The 5,000-nt window shown below is 53.9% G+C and overlaps 1 non-coding gene across 1 annotated transcript in view; it reads right to left on the bottom strand.

The window, feature by feature from the left end:
• Nucleotides 1–1,009, bottom strand: part of LOC124733727 — a 1,913-nt gene extending 904 nt beyond the window's left edge. The window contains exon 1 of the ribosomal RNA XR_007009100.1: nt 1–1,009. This exon is cut by the window's left edge and continues 904 nt beyond it. This is a non-coding gene — a ribosomal RNA (small subunit ribosomal RNA).
• Between the last annotated feature and the right edge of the window lie 3,991 nt (nt 1,010–5,000).

Here is a 5,000-nt window from a genome sequence, read left to right on the forward strand (position 1 = left end):
TTTCACCTCTAACGTCGCAATACGAATGCCCCCCGCCTGTCCCTATTAATCATTACCTCGGGTTCCGAAAACCAACAAAATAGAACCGAGGTCCTATTCCATTATTCCATGCACACAGTATTCAGGCGGGCTTGCCTGCTTTAAGCACTCTAATTTGTTCAAAGTAAACGTGCCGGCCCACCGAGACACTCAATAAAGAGCACCCTGGTAGGATTTCAACGGGGTCCGCCTCGGGACGCACGAGCACGCACGAGGCGGTCGCACGCCTTCGGCTCGCCCCACCGGCAGGACGTCCCACGATACATGCCAGTTAAACACCGACGGGCGGTGAACCAACAGCGTGGGGACACAAATCCAACTACGAGCTTTTTAAACCGCAACAACTTTAATATACGCTATTGGAGCTGGAATTACCGCGGCTGCTGGCACCAGACTTGCCCTCCAATAGATACTCGTTAAAGGATTTAAAGTGTACTCATTCCGATTACGGGGCCTCGGATGAGTCCCGTATCGTTATTTTTCGTCACTACCTCCCCGTGCCGGGAGTGGGTAATTTGCGCGCCTGCTGCCTTCCTTGGATGTGGTAGCCGTTTCTCAGGCTCCCTCTCCGGAATCGAACCCTGATTCCCCGTTACCCGTTACAACCATGGTAGGCGCAGAACCTACCATCGACAGTTGATAAGGCAGACATTTGAAAGATGCGTCGCCGGTACGAGGACCGTGCGATCAGCCCAAAGTTATTCAGAGTCACCAAGGCAAACGGACCGGACGAGCCGACCGATTGGTTTTGATCTAATAAAAGCGTCCCTTCCATCTCTGGTCGGGGACTCTGTTTGCATGTATTAGCTCTAGAATTACCACAGTTATCCAAGTAACGTGGGTACGATCTAAGGAACCATAACTGATTTAATGAGCCATTCGCGGTTTCACCTTAATGCGGCTTGTACTGAGACATGCATGGCTTAATCTTTGAGACAAGCATATGACTACTGGCAGGATCAACCAGGGAGCTGCGTCAACTAGAGCTGAGCAGCCGGCCGCCCGGGAGTGTGTCCCGGGGGCCCGCGCGAACACGCAAGCGTCCGCTCAATCATTCTGCAAACAGGAGGAGGCTGAGCTCCCCTGCACAATACACCTCGAAACCCTCTCAGGTCCCGGCGGCGCGCAGCGCCGTCCCAAGTACTTGGTCGGGTTCGAGAGAGGCGCAATCGCCCGGAGTTAGGCGAGTAGACGCTTTCGGTGCGACCACCCGTGCTCCCAACTGAGCTTGCCGCTGCCGACAGAGGCCCGGGAGCGTGCTGTCGTGGCATTGCCGGCGGGAGACAACACGCGCCACCTACGGTGACCGGCAGCTCCAACGCCAGCGCCACAGAAGGACAAAAGCCCCACTTGGGTGCCGAAGCGAACTCTCCCAGCACAGCGCACGCCACATCCGCACAGCTGCGATACAAACCACCAGCGAGAACCGCTGGGGCGACCGAGCAGCAGACGGCGTCGCGGCGCCGAGCGCCGGGCGGCGGCGCATCCTCAACGCACACAGTCCTCAATCGGACCAGCACACTGAAGATGTCCACCGCGCTTCGCACCGGGCCCGCGAGGACCTACTTTGGCCGCACGGCGCCGCGCGCAGGGTGCGCCGGCGCGCAGCTGCGACGCCTGCCGCGTCCGTCGGCCGGCGCGCCTGCCACTGGCCGCCCCCACCAGCCGGCTGTAGCGCGTGCGCCCACGCACCGCGCGGCCAGCACGCCGGGAGGCGCCCCCTCACCGGCCGGGGACGGTCCCACCCAGCCACCGCCGCGTATCGCTTCACACCCAGATGCCGTTCAGTTTCGTCGGCATGGTGGGTATCGCTGGAACAACCGGTTCGTACCTCAACCTATCGTCGCCATCACCGATTCACCCCTAGCGAGAACAACCGCACCACAACAGGTTACCATTTGTTCATTTGCGTAACTTCACCAGAAAACGCAGGCGTCCATCGCCATTTGCAACTTCAACGATTATTGCATGCCTGTGTCAGGTGTCACGCCACACTACGTCTGCCCACATACACGCAACAAAATGTGCACGCCTAGACAATACGTGGAAGGTGGCCCCCGTACGTATGCGATGTCCATTGCTCGAACGACTGTCAACCGGCCTCTGTAGCATGTCGCAGATATGGAACGCGGTGCACCATGCCATCACGGTGTGTGAGGAGAGACGACTAGGTCCGAATACATCAACAGACAGCTCATGCTGATCGCCATCCACGGCGTCCGTTCCTCCCACACGTCTCTATGGCGTACCACACTGCAATCCAGCTCTCATAGGGAGACGACACGTAGCTGCGTGCACAATATTTGCACTGTATGGTCCGCCGTTTTTGGGCGCAGTCGTTGTACGGTCACACATGTGCCACGATGTATCATTCGGTACATAAGGACGAATGTGCAGTACAGATTGTGGTTTACGCGTACGACATTAGCGGACGGTTGACACAGGCCGCACCACAACGTAGCCTGAGTACGTCGCATGCGAAGGGCATTGAACATGCAAACTTCTCACCAACCAGCTTGCGAAGGCAGGGGGGCAAGGTGGGGACGTGGGGAGGGGCGGCATGTACGTCCTGCTGCCATCCACATTACAGTGTACAGCAGGAGCATGTGGAAAGTCAGCAAGACTTGCAAGGTGTTTAACATGAAGCGATACACAGGGGAGCGGGCAGTGCGAGTAGCGAACTATATTGCGAGGGTTGCGGGTGGGCAACACTACACTAATTGAACGAGTCGTATAACAATTACAGAGCAGGTTTAGGCGACAACATGGGTTACGTTAGGGGACAACGTGGGTTACGTTAGGGGACAACGTGGGTTACTTTAGGGGACAACGTGGGTTAGGTTAAGGCACAACGTGGGTTAGGTTAAGGCACAACGTGGGTTAGGTTAAGGCACAACGTGGGTTAGGTTAAGGCACAACGTGGGTTAGGTTAAGGCACAACGTGGGTTAGGTTAAGGCACAACGTGGGTTAGGTTAAGGCACAACATGGGTTAGGTTAAGGCACAACATGGGTTAGGTTAAGGCACAACATGGGTTAGGTTAAGGCACAACATGGGTTAGGTTAAGGCACAACGTGGGTTAGGTTAAGGCACAACGTGGGTTAGGTTAAGGCACAACGTGGGTTAGGTTAAGGCACAACATGGGTTAGGTTAAGGCACAACATGGGTTAGGTTAAGGCACAACATGGGTTAGGTTAAGGCACAACATGGGTTAGGTTAAGGCACAACATGGGTTAGGTTAAGGCACAACATGGGTTAGGTTAAGGCACAACATGGGTTAGGTTAAGGCACAACATGGGTTAGGTTAAGGTACAACATGGGTTAGGTTAAGGTACAACATGGGTTAGGTTAAGGTACAACATGGGTTAGGTTAAGGTACAACATGGGTTAGGTTAAGGTACAACATAGGTTAGGTTAAGGTACAACATAGGTTAGGTTAAGGTACAACATAGGTTAGGTTAAGGTACAACATAGGTTAGGTTAAGGTACAACATAGGTTAGGTTAAGGTACAACATAGGTTAGGTTAAGGTACAACATAGGTTAGGTTAAGGTACAACATAGGTTAGGTTAAGGTACAACATAGGTTAGGTTAAGGTACAACATAGGTTAGGTTAAGGTACAACATAGGTTAGGTTAAGGTACAACATAGGTTAGGTTAGGTTAGGTTAGGTTACACGTTGTTGTAAGGAAAGGTGTAGGGGGGGGGCGGGGGCGGCAGGTTCGTTGATAGTGATTATAGTAAGTGAATGCTTGTGACATGATCAGATTTGTCACGTCAGGATGCACCTTTGGCTTATTAGAGGCGGCGCTCCAATTCTATGCTTGTGTGAGACCTGTGTCTTTGACTCATGTCATTGTTTGTGCGCTGTGACAGGAGGTACTATTGTGATGTTGGGTGCACCGTTGTATAGGACATGTGTGGGTGTTGGTGCCTGGTCTGCGCAATGGTGGATGTCGAAAGGCTGGGATATTGTATTTTCCGCATGGACCTCCTGGTCTGGTTGTGATAGTGTGGATTGTGTAATGTGGCGGAGAAGATGCACTGGATGTTGTTCCATGCTGGTGCTTACATATTGTATGTGCGCCTGTTAGAAGCAGAGAGTGGTGCGTGATCAGAGTGTCTGGCTGACGTGTGGTTCCCATTGTGGGCAGACTCTTTCAGCATGTATACGGACAGTTGTGTATATTTGCTGTAGTTTGATGGCTCTGCATTGATTACTAATCAGCGCCGTGTGTACGGGTAATCTGGTTCCAGTCCAAAATGTTCCATCTGTGTACATTAGTGACAAAGACTCCCCCCATGCAGTGGGGCTCGGTCTGTTATAGCTCTTCCGCGTAATATATTTGCCCCACGTTTTTGCGACTGCGAGTGCGAGTGCAACGCGCATGGGGACCGACATGCTGATGGCTCGGTATCGGACGCCGTACAGTGAGCAACGCGATCGCGTCTCTCGCTCGTAAGTGGTACAGGTCGCGGCTCATGTATAGGGACAGCGGGAATGTCGCATATTGGAAATAACTCTTCATGAAACGCAAGTTATAGGGGTGGATTGCACTTTACGAGTGCGGGAAACTTCCGCCGTTCATCCGCTGGAGGTGCGCGTGTGGCGGTTGGGGTGGTGCACGAACGGGTGCGGGTGGAGTCATTGCCGGTCCACGGCTTCGTGCGGCAGAGCCACTGGAGATTGGGTGCTATGGTCGACAGAGGCTGCAGGCTTTGTGGGTGGCGTCGAAAGGCGGGCACTGTGGCGCCATCGCTGTCTTAATCGGCTTGGCGTCGCATAGATGGCGGTATCGTCGTTGGAGGAGGTCATGTTGCGGGAGACCTACAGATGGCGGTATGTTTTGTGGTGCGGACGTAGTGTTGTCCGATGCGCATAGATGGCGGTATTGCATGTGGTGTCGCCCTATTTTCACAGATGGCGATACTGTTTTGCCGGCATGGGTGGCGTAGTTCCGTC

The sequence above is a fragment of the Schistocerca piceifrons genome, unplaced genomic scaffold, assembly GCF_021461385.2.
Source record: "Schistocerca piceifrons isolate TAMUIC-IGC-003096 unplaced genomic scaffold, iqSchPice1.1 HiC_scaffold_1407, whole genome shotgun sequence".
Classification (NCBI taxonomy): Eukaryota; Metazoa; Arthropoda; class Insecta; order Orthoptera; family Acrididae; genus Schistocerca; species Schistocerca piceifrons.